This window comes from Canis lupus, chromosome 6 (assembly GCF_011100685.1).
Source record: "Canis lupus familiaris isolate Mischka breed German Shepherd chromosome 6, alternate assembly UU_Cfam_GSD_1.0, whole genome shotgun sequence".
NCBI classification, from domain to species: domain Eukaryota; kingdom Metazoa; phylum Chordata; class Mammalia; order Carnivora; family Canidae; genus Canis; species Canis lupus.
Genome location: NC_049227.1, coordinates 73,359,334 through 73,373,243, shown reverse-complemented (window position 1 = coordinate 73,373,243; position 13,910 = coordinate 73,359,334). Strand labels below are relative to the sequence as shown.

Sequence of the window (13,910 nt, the reverse complement as noted above, 5' to 3'; positions counted from 1 at the left end):
CTCCAGCTCTTTGTTCACTTTTTAATCAGGTTATTTGTTTTCTTCTTGTTCAGTTTTAGCAGTTCTTTATATATTCTGGATAAATATATCAGATATATGATCTCAAATATTCTGTGGAATGCCTTTTTATTCTGTTGATAGTAACTTTCTTTTTTATTGGTGTTCAACTTGCAAACATATAGCATAACACCCAGTGCTCATCCCATCAAGTGCCCCCCTCAGTGCCCATCACCCAGTCACCCCCACCTCCTGCCCAACTCCCCTTCCACCACCCCTTGTTTCTCAGAGTTAGGAGTCTCTCATGTTCTGTCTCCCTTTCTGATATTTCCCACTCATTTTTTTCTCCTTTCCCCTTTATTCCCTTTCACTATTTTTTTATATTACCCAAATGATAGTAACTTCTAATTGAAATTTTATAAATTTCAGTTTTCCCTTTCTCTTGTTACCTATGCTTTTAGTGATATATCCAAGAAATAAATTCCTAATGTCATGAAACTCTTCCACTATGTTTAGGACTTTCATTTTATTAGTTTTTTTTTAAAGATTTTATTTATTCATGAGAAACAGAGAGACAGACAGAGACAGAGACACAGGCAGTGAGAGAAGGAGGCTCCATACAGGGAGTCTGATGTGGGATTTGATCCCGGGACTCCAGGACCACACCCTGTGCTGAAGGCAGGCACTAAACCGCTAAGCCACCCAGGGATCCCCCATTGTCAGCTCTTACATTTAGGTCTTTGATCTATTTTGAGTTAATTTTTATATATGGTGCTAGGTCAGAATCCAAACTCCTTCTTTTGCATACGAATATTCAGTTTTTTTAGCTTCATTGGTTGAGAAGTCCATCTTTTCTATTGAACTCTAGGAAAAAAAAAAAAAAAACACTGAAGGTTGCTGGAGGGAAAGGGGGGTGGGGGAAGGACTAACTTAGTGATGGGCATTAAGGAGGTCACTTGATATAGCAAACACTGACTGTTATGTGCAACTGATGAATCACTGAATTCTACCTTGGAAACTAATAATACCAATAATACTACTAAACTGAATTTAAATAAAGAATTAAAAAGACCATCTTTTCCTCGATTGATTGGCATTGGTACCTTTGTTGAAAATCATTTGACCACGTATGTAGGGTTTATTTCTAGTTCTTCTATCCTGTTGGTCTACATATGTCTTTATGCCACTATTGCATTATTTTGATTACTGTAGCTTCGTAGTAACTTTTGAAATCAGGAAATAGGAGTCCTCCAGGTTTTTAAAAATATTATTTCAACTATTTATTTAGGCTGCCCTGAGAGGACATATGAATTTTTCAATGGGATTTTCTATTCCTACAAAAACATCACTGGGATTCTGGTAAGTTACATTACATCTATGTATCATGTAGTTTAATACTAACATCTTAGCAATTAAGAATTCTTATTCATGGGATCCCTGGGTGGCGCAGCGGTTTGGCGCCTGCCTTTGGCCCAGGGCGCGATCCTGGAGATCCGGGATCGAATCCCACGTCGGGCTCCCGGTGCATGGAGCCTGCTTCTCTCTCTCTCTCCTCTCTCTGTGTGTGTGTGTGTGTGTGACTATCATAAATAAATTAAAAAAATAAAAAAAAATCTTATTCACATGTATACCATGTGTTTCATTTATTTAGGTCTACTTTCAGTAATGTTTTGCATTATACAAAACTGGTTAATTCGTAAGTATTTTATTCTTTTTGATGCTATTGTAAATGGAATTGCTTTCTTAATTTCCGTTTCAGATTGGTTATTGTTAGTGTAGAGAAATGCAACTACCGGTTATCTGTTGACTTTCGATCCTGCTATTTTACTGAATTCAACTTTTAGCTTTAACCATTTGTGTGTGAGGGAGTAGGTAACAAAGTTTTAAACACATAAGATTATATAAACTCCCCACAGAGACAATTTTACTTCCTTTCCATTTTGGATGCCTTTCATTTAATTTTCTTGGCTGATTTCTCTGGCTAAACTATGTTGACTAAAAGTGGTGAAAGTAGGCATCCTTACCTTATTCCCAACCTTCAAGAAAAAGGTTTTTTGTTTTTTTGTTTTGTTTTGTTTTGTTTTTTTACTATTTACTGTGATGTTTACTGTGGGCGTCCTATAGGATTTTCATTATGTTAAGGCAGTTTCCTTCTATGCCTAGTTTGTTGGAATGTTTTATTATGAAAGCATGTTCTCCAATTGAGATAATCCTTGTTTTCCCCCTCCTTCATTTTGAAATCTAGTGTATGACACTAATATTTGTATACTGAACCACTCTTGCTTCCCAGGAATAAATTCAACATGGTTTTGGTGTTTAATTCTTTTAACATGCTACTGAATTTGTTGGAATTCTATTGAGGAATTTCACAGCAATATTCATAAGGGATATTGGTCTATAGTATTCTTATAGTGCCTTGGTTTGGCTTTGTTATCAGAATACTGCAGGCCTCATGTAATGAAATGAAGAAGTGTTTCCCCCTCATAAGTATTTTGGAAAAGTTTGAGAAGGATTAGTGTTATTTCTTTTAAATGTTTGGTAGAATTTACCAATTAAGCAATCACGTCCAGGCTGTTTTTCATTGGGAGATTTTTGATTACTGATTCAATACTTCTAATTATAGATGTAGATATAGATCAACCAGTCAGAGATCCAGATTTTTTTTTCTAGTTTTTCTATGATCTAGCCTTGGCAGGTTTGTCCTTTCACAAGCTTGTTCATTTTCTGAAAGTTATACAACATGTTGGATAGCACTCCTAGTACTCTCTTGTAATCCTTATTTCTACATAATCAGTAGTAATGGCCTCACTTCCATGTGTTTTTACTTTGAATCTTAGTCCATGTAACAAAAGTTCAACATGTTATCTTTTCAAGAATCAAGTTTTAGTTTTGATTTTTTTAATTCTCTAGTTTATCTCTGCCCTGATCTTTATTATATCCCTTCTACTACCTTTGGGCTTAGTTTCTACTTCTTTTCTTAGTTCTTTAGTTTGTACAGTTAGATGTTGATTTGAGATTTTTTTTAAAGATTTTATTTATTCATGAGAAAGGGAGGGAGGCGGGGGGCAGAGACACAGGCAGAGGTAGAAGCAGGCTCCACACAGGGAGTCCGATGTGGGACTCGATCCCAGGTCTCCAGGATCACACCCTGGGCTGAAGGCAGACTCTCAGCCAGCCAGGCATCCAAGATTTTTCATTTTTATTATAAGCATTTATAGCCATAAATTTCCCTCTTACTACTTTGTTCACTATGCTTCATAAATTTTGTGTTGGGCTTTCATTTTCATTTACCTCCTTGTATTTTCTAATTTCCCTTCTGATTTTTCTTTTACTCACTGATCATATAAGAGTACATGTAGTTTTCTCTAATTTTCGGATTTTACCGTTTTCTAGTATTGATTTCTAACTGTATCCCATTATAACTGGGAAGATATTCTGTATTATATCTTTTTAGATCTTCAGAGTTAATCTACAGCCCAACAGATGGTCTACCCTGGAAAATGTCTCGTGCACCTGAGAAGAATGTGTGCTTTTGTTACAATGGAGAGTGTTCTGTACTTGTCTACTAGATCTAATTGATTTGTTGTATTAATTCTTCTGTTTCCTTATCTTCTGTTTATATAGATTATTCAGAGTGTGTTATCAAAGTCTTGGATGATTTCTGTAACATTGTCTACTTTTCCCTTAAATTCTGTCAATTTTAGCTAGATGTGTTTTGATCTGTTATTATATAAATGTTTATAATTATTAAATCTTCAGGCCGTGTTAAACCTTTTATTACTATCTATTGTCCTTGACTCTTTAGTATAGCCATTCCTGATCTCTCTTGGCTACTATTGGCATAGAATAACATTTTCTATCCTCTCACTTGTAATCTATCTGTTTTGGATCTAAAGTAAGTCTCCTGTATATAACCTACAATTGGATCATGTTTTTATCCATTTTGCCAACCTCTGTCTTTTGATTGCTTTAAATATAAATGGATTAAACTCCCCAATCACCAATAAGAGGGAACTTATGCCATTTTGCTATTCATTTTCTGTATGCGCCTTATACTCTGTGTCCCTAACTTCCTATATTACAGTATTTTGTGCTTGACTTTTTATAGTGAAATGTTTAAATACTTCCTAATTTCCTTGTGTGTATATTCTACAACTATTTGGGGAGATTTTCCTGAAGACTACTGTTAATATTCTAAAGTTATAATACACTGATTTATTACCATCTTAACTTCAATAACATACAAAACCACTACTCATTTAAAACTGTATCCAATAACTGTTGATATCACAAAATTATGTCTTTAGATATTGAGTGTCCTAAAACAAGGTAGTATTTTTAAAAATATTCTTTCAAATTATGTAGGAAATGACTTAGTTATAAATCAAAGTTATACCAAATATTGTATCAATATTTAACTGAATTAGTCCCTGAAATCATATACAAAATGGTTAAAAAGTAATATTGCAATATTACTATTTTATGTCTTTTATGGACTTCATTTCGTGTATGTTTCAATTTTTGAGACATTTCTTTAAATGACTTCAAGTTATGGTCTAGTGTCCTCTCATTTTACCCAACAGGACTCTTTTGAGCATTTTTTTATATAGAAAATCTAGTGGTAACCAACTCTCACCTTCTATTTATCAGAATTTTATGTTCTCCCTTTTAATGGACATTTTTGTTGGACACAGGATTTTTGGTTAACATTTTTTTTTTCCCTTTTAACATTTTGAATATACTGGTTCATTGCTGTCTGGCTTCCAATGTTTTCAATAAGAAATATGCTGATAATCTTTTGAAGACTCCTTAGATGTGATGAGTCACTTTTCTCTTGCTATTTGCAAGATTTTATCTGAATTTCTCAAGTTCAATTAACATGTCTAGGTTTGGATCTCTTTGAGTTATCCCATTTAGGTTTGCTGAGTTTCTCTGATGTTTATATTCATGTCTTCCATCAAAACTAGGATGTTTTCAGCCACTATTTCTTCAAATATTTTGTTGGCACCTTTTGCTCTTTTCCTTTTGGGACTCCTGCAATGCATATTTAACCATTTGATGTTGTCCCAACAAACTCCTTAGGCTCCAGTTACTTTTCAATCTTTTTTGGTTCTTATACTAAATAATTTTCATTGTTCTACATTCAAGTGCCATAATTATTTCTTCTCCATGGACAATTGGTCTTTGAAATCTCAGTGATTTTTTTTTTATTTCAGTTATTACATTTTTCAGGCCTAGAATTTTTGTTTTCAGGTTCTCTTTTTTTTGATATTTCCATTTTTTAAAGATAATTTTGTTGCTTTTTGCAAACTTTAATTTTGCAAAAAATTTAATTTTAAATTTTAGGTTTTTAAAAAAATTAATCTTCATTTAACTCGTTGAGCATTTTTAGGGCAGTTACTTTAAAATCTTTGTATTATAGATCTCATTAAATCTTTTTCAGGGACAGTTTTGTTTTTTATTCCTTTGAATAGTCCATATTTTCCTATTTCTTTGGATACCGTAAAATTTGTTGAAAACTAGAATTTGTATCTAAAATGTGTTAACTCTCAAAATCACGTTCTTTCCCTTCAATGGGGCTTGCAATATTTTTGTTACTGTTTTTACATTTTGTAGGCTATCTCTGTACTAAGGATCAGCTGAGGTATAAACATAAATATAAGGCATTCTTAGGTCTCTTCTAAGCCCACCCCTCTCCCTGGACATGCATGGTTACTTTCTAATTTTCCTTATTTATGCAATTCCTTTTAAATATCCTAATCTTTAATGCCTGGCTCCCCTCAAAATAAAAAAAAAATAGAAAAAAATATAGGGAATGGGGATCAAGGGCACTAAGCCCTTTAAATGATGTGAAAATTATTTTAGCCAGAGAGAGAGGCTTGCAACAGTGGAGGGAAGGGTGCACCCCTGGCCACTGATGCCTCGTTTGCATCTTTGTGATCAGAAACAGAAATCAAAGCTCTGATCTCAGATGTTTGGAATATAAATTCTTATTTTTTTATTTTTATTTTTAACCAACTCTTGTTACTGCTGTGTGTTAGCTGTTGGAGAACAAGTGCCCTGCTGCCTGCTATAGCACCGTAGGTTGGAGAAGGGTAGCTACCCCTAGGCTAAGAGCTAATATGGAGAGAACTCACCTTCCATGCCTCCCCCTGTAAAGCAGAAGCCTTCAGTAGATCCCAGAGTTACCAAATAGTTCCTAGAGGCAGATTCTGGCAGTGTAATGGTTTAGATGGAAAAACAGATTCCTGGTGCCTTCTATTCCATCATCTTTTCAGAATCCCCTGCTTTTTGTATTTTTTTCAGAATTTTTAGTTGTGATCAGTAGGAAAGATAGGCTATAGTAGACTTATTTAATCTTGTCAGAATAAGAATATTAAACAGTTGTTTTAGACTACATGTTTGTGTAAGTTTGACTGAAATGTAATCTGATTTTCTGCCAAAACATTTTCAAATAAGGAAATCTAATATAACTATACAAATAAATATAAATTATACTGTTTAGCCCATCACTCGGATTATAAAGATAAATTATACTGCTTAGCCCATCACAGAAAAAAAAACACATGGGCATTTTCCTCTATATTAGATTTATAAATTTCTATTTGTAAATAAGTTATCTTTTAAAACAGATTTTTCTATGTGTCTATACATTTACATAGTCCTTTTCATGACTCAGAAACCCTTAAAGTTAATCAAATTATTATGAAGCTTCTGGTGAATAGTCAGGAGGATACCATATTTAACCACATCTTTTTTTTTTCCCCTGACATAACTTCTCAATAGTCTAGAGTTCTGCAAAAACATTTTTTAAATTACCTCTTAGTTTTCTATCTATATTAACTAATAGTTTTAATAGAAAATTACTCCAAGGAATTACTTAAGAAATTGATAGGCTCACAGGATTTAAGGTAGCATTTTTAAGCAAGAAATAATTCCGCTTTGGTATTAAATTGGATCTAGCAGGATGCATTAGTTTTACTCTGGAGGGCTATAAGAAAAATGAAGAGAAGGTTTACTATATTTATGTCAAAGTAATTCTGCATTCAAAGAGTAATGGGCAGTCATGTGCAGGAAGAGGAATACCCATGTTGGTTTGACTCACGTGATTTTTGCTTTATGAAGTTATACATTATCATAGTGGTTGGCAAAAAAAAAAAAAAAGATTGCGGTAGAACTACTACATTTAAATAAATGAATTGTTTCATTATGACTGAGTGAAAAATTAATCCAGTAGGAATTGTATTTCTTTTAATCTTTTTCTGATGGTCTTTGATTTGATAAGGGTACACCTTACCAGTTAATGTGAAATCAGAGCGCTCACTACTCCAAGCTGCACACTTGTCATTTTCATTTTCACATTTAACAAACATTTGCACACCAACTCCAAATAGAGGCAATCAGTTCCAAGTATTGTAAACAGAATAAATTACAGATGTTTTGGGGATTGAATTCCAAATCTGCTTGATTTAAACTTACAAAATCAGACTAAAAACTACTTCTATGCACTTTGATATTTAATTATCTAAAAGCATAGAAACATTATCATCCTGAAAGTGTTTTATTATAAAAATTCATATAAGTAATGTATGTTTTTAAATTACAAAGCTCTCTTCTAATCTTGTTTTCATAATGAAATTTATTTAAGTCTAATATAAGCATAATGTAGAGTAATGTGTCTTCTGTACCACAAAATGAATGTAGAGGATAAATTCATTATTTCTTCTTCAGCAGATCTCTTTTTAATCTCAGAGCTATAGGCAGAATAATTTTTTTTCCTCTGACTATACTGATGAGGATTCCAAACTAATTTTGAGTAAAACAAGAAGTATTTTAAAATATGGTTTTATCATATTCTTCAGGCTCCTCAACTTCCCAAGTGTCCTCCCTTTTAATCCCAGTCTTAATTTTAAGATGGTATTATTTACCCTGCATTATCAAATATGAGATAGTAGACATGTTTATCGAAACTCTGAAGGTATTTTGTAAGTACTCTTTATTTGATACATTTTTATCCAGTATTCCAAGTTTTTAGATTATTTTGTAAAGCAACTTTGTTTTTTATAAATGGAACAAGAATTCTATAAGTAAAAACTCTTCTCTGATTAAATTTAAACCTAGGGACTTTGCAACACAATCATCTTTAGTAGGACCAGTCCTTTCCAATGGTCTAGAAACTGCATTAAAAATTGTCCATATGGCAATGTAAGTATTTGTGGAGGAGGTAAATAGTTGCATATGTTTTAGAGAATTGATGCAGACAAAATGAGTTGCAAATTCAAAATAAAAACAGTTTATATCTTCCAAAATGTTTCTTTATATTTATTTAGCATTTTAATTTTTTTTCCATTGAGCATTGCAATTTCTTGAATTTTAACAATATGAGTATTTCTGTTTTGCTCATTATGCTTTGACTGTCTTTATCACAGAAATTCTGTAATAGGTAGTTTCCAGTTAATTAGGAAATTAACACAGAGTTTTAGACTTGCATTCTGAAAATTCTGTCGAGTCAGACTGATATTGAAGTGTACTTTATTCCTTTGCCGGGTACAGGGGCTTCCTACTAAGTCTCTAGGAATGCATAGGCCTACAATCAGATATATCTCATGTGCATATTTAATCTGAAAAACTAAACTTCATATTTATTGCCAATGCAAAATTTATATAATACATTGTTCTTACCTTCCCACACTCCTGAATTTTTCAGTAGAAATAGGTTTTAAAAACACAAAATACAATGGCTCTATAAGAAGTCATTATTTAAGATTGATTGATTAACTTATATAATTTTCTTTCAACAAAAGAATTTAAGAAAAAAAATCCATAATCTTTCCTTGATTCATAAGAAAAATATTGGGTACTTGTTACTAATTAGAGATATTATAAAATCAATTGATGATTTATGGAAAATACATAATTTTAAAATTATATATAAATATGCATTATGATGAGTATGATCTTAAAATATACAGCTCAGGGAGTTTTGACAAATATACCCAGTTATGAGTTTAATGTGATATAAACACAAAATATTTTGATCACCTTCCAAGCTAACTTTTGTCTCTTAATATGGTCTGTATTGTCTCCATCCCCATAGTCCCTGGTAACCATTCATTTGTTTCTTGCCCCTAGCATTTTGTGTTATTGTCTTTTGATTTTTCTATAGAATCATATAAGCAGAATTATACAATGTGTAGCTATAGCTTTAACATAATGATTTTCAGATGAATGAATATTATTTATCAAATGTCTCATTGATATTCATTTGAATTGCTTTCAGTTTTGGTTCTAATGAATAAAGCTACTGTGAGCATTATACAGAAGTGTTTCTATATACAGAGGTTTTCCCTTTTTGGATAAAAACCAAAAGTGGACACGGTGGGCTGAATGGTAAATTCTATATTTAACTTTAAGAAACTTCCAAATTGTTTTCCAAAGTTGCTATGTCATTTACATTGCTACTAGAAATGGGTGAGAGTTCCAATTATTCCACATCCTCAACAGCATTTTAGTATCTTCAATCTTTTTAATTTAAAATCATTCTAAAAGGGATGTAGGGACATTGCACTGTTGTGTTCATTTGCATTTCTTTAATGATTTATGGTACTGAGCATCTATTTATGTTGTAATTTATTAGCTCCATATCTTATTTGAAGAAGTTTTTGTTCAATTTCATTCTTACTTGCTATTACTGAGTGTCTTGTCTTCTTACTGACTTGTAATGATTCTTTATATATTCTGGGGGAAACAAGTCCTTTACCAGACATTTTTTGCAAACTAAGGTGTATAGCTTATTTTCTTCATTAGCAAAGTTCTCTTTTAAAGAGTAAAATGTTTTAATTTTGATGGTGTTCTTCCAATCTATTTTTTCTAATTCAGTGTTTTGTGTTTTATTCTAATAAATTGCCTAACTCAAAGTCATAAACATTTAACATATGAATTATTCTTAATATTTTATAGTTTTAGTGTTTTCATTCTTAACTATCATCCATTTTCACTTAGTTATGTTACATACGATTTGAAGTAAAAATTAAGGTTCATTATTACCTTTTGACATTTTATGTGCAAATTTTCCAACATATGATGAAAAGATTTCTCTCATGGAATTACATGACCAGTTATATTGAAAATAAATTAACCAATTATGTGTGGATCTATTTATGAGTTTTCTGTCCTGTTTTACCATTTTTAATCCATAAGTTAAAATCATGCAGGCTTGACCTCTATCCATTTATGATAAGTTACCAAAAAAAAAATCAGGTTCTATGCATTCTCCCTTTGATTTTATGTATCCTCTTAAATGGCAGAACAATGCACTTAAAATCACAAACCCAAGAGAGAACTATATATATTGACTAAAATAAAGAATACAATGAACATAACATTGATGGTTTCAAAAGGAAGACTGTATAAAGATTCTCCAGGGAAACACAATCAATAGAATATATAGAGAGAAGGATACCTGGAAGTCAGGATAATTGAAAGTACCCAAGCTGAAAAGAACAAAGAATAATAAAAAAAGAAGATAAGAGATCTTTTAGATAATATCAGAACAAACATTGACATTATAGGGGTGTCAGAAAAGGAAGAGAGCAAGAGAGACAGAAAACACATTTGAAGAAACAATAGCTGAAAACTTCCCTAACCTGGGGAAGGAAACAGACATCCAGGTTGAGGAAGCACAGAAAGTTCCAAATAAGATGGACCCAAGAAGATCCACATCACACAGCATAATAATTAAAATGATAAAGAGAGAATTTTAAAAACAGCAAATGGGAAGCAGCTAGTTTTATACAAGGGAAATCCCTATGCTATTAGCTGATTTTCCAACAAAAACATGGTAGATCAGAAAAAAGTGGCATGCACCATTCAAAGTGCTAGAGGGGGAAAAACAAAACCAAACAAACAAAACCCTTGCAATCAATAATACTTTATTTGGTGAAGTTATTCAGAATTGAAGGAGAGATAAGACGAACAAGAATTAACTGAGTTAATCACCACTAAACTAGCCTAATAAGAAATGTTAAAAGGAAGTCTTTCTGTAGAAAACAAGAGGCCATAAACAGAAGTGAGAAAATTATCAAAGGAAATAATTTCATGAGTAAAAGCAAACATGCAATAAAGATAGATCAACTTTTATATCTAAAAAATAGTTAAGGGAACTCACAAAAAGACATGTCGGGCCACAAAGCAAGTTTCAATAAATTTAAGGTGGAAATCATCAAGCATCATTTCCAAGCACAATGCTATTAAATTAGATATTAATTACAAGGGGAAACTAGATAAAAACAAACACACAGAAGCTAAACAACATGTTACTAAAAAACCAATGGGTCAAGGAAGAAATCAAAGAGGAAATCTAAAAGAATACATGGAAACAAATGAAAGTGAAAAAAATATAATAATCCAAAATCTTTGGGACCCAATGAAAGCAGTTCTAAGATGGAAATTTATAGCTGTACAGGCAACCTCAACAAACAGAAACAAACAAACAAACAAAAAAACACACAAAAAAACACAACAATCTAGCTTGACACTTTTAAAAAAAGTAAAAATAGAACAAAGTCCAAAGCTTGAGAAGCTTCATTTATTTATGTTCTAATCAAATAGAAAAGAAAAAATAATCAATGAAATCAATAACTAATTCTTTGGGGGAATAATGAACAAAATTGATAAATCTTTAACCAAACTCATCAAGAAAAAAAGAGTGATAGAAGAACCAAATGAATAAAATCAGATATAAAGAAGAGAGATAACAATACACCACAGAAATACAGAGGATATAAAATACTACTATAAAAAATAATATGCCACCCAATTGAACATAGAAGTGAAATTAATTCTTAGATGCATACAATTCTAAAACTGAATCAGGAAGAAATAAAGTTTTAACATTCAAATTACTAGTAACAAAATTGAATTGATATTCAAAAAAAAAAAACTTCCAATAAACAAAAGTCGAGGACTATATGGTTTCACAAAACTTTGCAAGAAGAGTTAATAATTATTCTTTTCAAACATCCAAAACTAGAAGAGGGAAAGCTTTCAAATATACTCTACAAGTCCACCATTACTGTGATACATAAACTAGACAAAGACACTAAAAAAGAAACAAAAAAACCCTAACTACAAGCTAAATTCCTAATAAACATAGATGCAAAAATTCTCAACAAAATGTTAGCAAACCACATTCAACAATACATTAAAAGGATCATTCACCATGATCAAGTGAGATTTACCCCAGGGAAGCAAAGTTGACTCAATATTTGCAAATCAGTGTGATAGATCACATTAACAAAATGAAGGATAAAGTTCAGGATCATCTCAATAGATGGAAAGCATTTGACAAAATTTAATTTCCATTTATGATAAAAAACTCTCAACAAAATGGTTTTGCAAGGAATGTGCTTCAACATAATAAAGGCCATACATATTTGACAAACCCACAACTAACATCATACTCAATGGTGGAAAACTGAGAGCTATTCCTCTAACATCAGGACAAAAACAAGGATGTCCACTCTCACCACTTTCACTCAACATAGTACTGGAAGTCCTGGCCTCAGTAATCAGACAAAAAGAAACAAAGGCATCCAAATTGGTAAGGAAGAAGTAAAACCCTCACTATTTGCAGATGATACACTATATACAGAAAACCCTGAAGACTTCACCAAAAAACTTTAGAATAAATAAATTCAGTAAAGTTGCAGGATACAAAATTAAGAAGGAGAAATATCTTGTATTTCTATACACTAAGGAGGCAGTAGAGACAGAAATTAAGAAAACAGTCCTATTTATAATTGCACCACAAAGAATAAAATAGGTAGGAATAAACATAACAAAGTGAAAGATGATTTGATCACTATAAAATGAGGATGAAAAAAATTGAAGATGACTCATAAGAAATGGAAAAATATAGCATGGTCATGGATTGGAAGAAGGAATATTCTTAAAATGACCATACTACCTAAAGTAATCTACAGATTCAATGCAATTCCTATTAAAATACTGAGAACATTTTTGGGGGGTGCCTGTGTAGGCATCCAACCCTTGATTTTGGCTTAGGTCATGATCTCAGGGTCATTAGGTCAAGCCCCATGTCAGGCACTGTACTCAGTGCAGAGTCTGCTTGAGATTCTCTTCTTCTTCCTCTGTCCCTCCCCCCCACTCACATGCACTCTAAAAATAAATGAAATCTTAAAAAAAATACTAATAGCATTTTTCACAGAACTATAATAATCCTTAAAGTTGTATGTGTAGGACAGCAAAGGACATCAAATAAGGCACCTGGGTGGCCCAGTCAGTTAAGCACCTGCCTTCAGTTCTGGAAGTGATCCCAGGGTCCTGGGAGCAAGCCCCACATTGAGCTCCCTGCTCAGTGGGGAGCCTGTTTCTCCCTCTGCCTGCTGCTCCCCCTGCTTGTGCTTTCTCTCAGTCATATAAATAAATATAAGACCTCACATACAAAGCATTTTTTAAAGTTTAAAAGTATTTTTTAAAGATTTTATTTATTTATTCTGAGAGACACAGAGAGAGGCAGAGACACAGGCTAAGGGAGAAGCAGACTGCATGCAGGGAGCCCAATGCAGGACTCGATCCCAAGACTCCAGTATCACGCCCTGGCCAAAGACAGACACTTAACTGCTGAGTCACCCCAGTGTCCCTTTTTTAAGTTTTTAAAATTTATTTATGAGAGAGAGAGAGAAAGAGACAGAGAGGGCGAGGGTACAGGGGGGAGCAGAGGGAGAGGGACAAGTAGGCTCTTCAATGAGTGTAGAACCTGATCCAGGGCTGATCCCAGGATGCTGAGATCATGACCTAAGCCAAAACCAAGAGTTAGATGCTTGGCCAACTGAGCTACCCAGGTGCCCCTAGCCAAAGCAACTGGAGAAAGAAAACAAGAGGTATCACAA

The 13,910-nt window shown here is 32.8% G+C and overlaps 1 long non-coding RNA gene across 1 annotated transcript in view; it reads right to left on the bottom strand.

Moving 5' to 3' along the window:
* Window positions 1-677: 677 nt before the first annotated feature.
* The window catches only part of LOC119872374, a 157,942-nt gene continuing 144,709 nt past the window's right edge, over window positions 678-13,910 (bottom strand). Inside the window, exon 3 of the long non-coding RNA XR_005360478.1 lies at window positions 678-861. This is a non-coding gene — a long non-coding RNA (uncharacterized LOC119872374). The remainder of the gene's footprint in view (window positions 862-13,910) is intronic.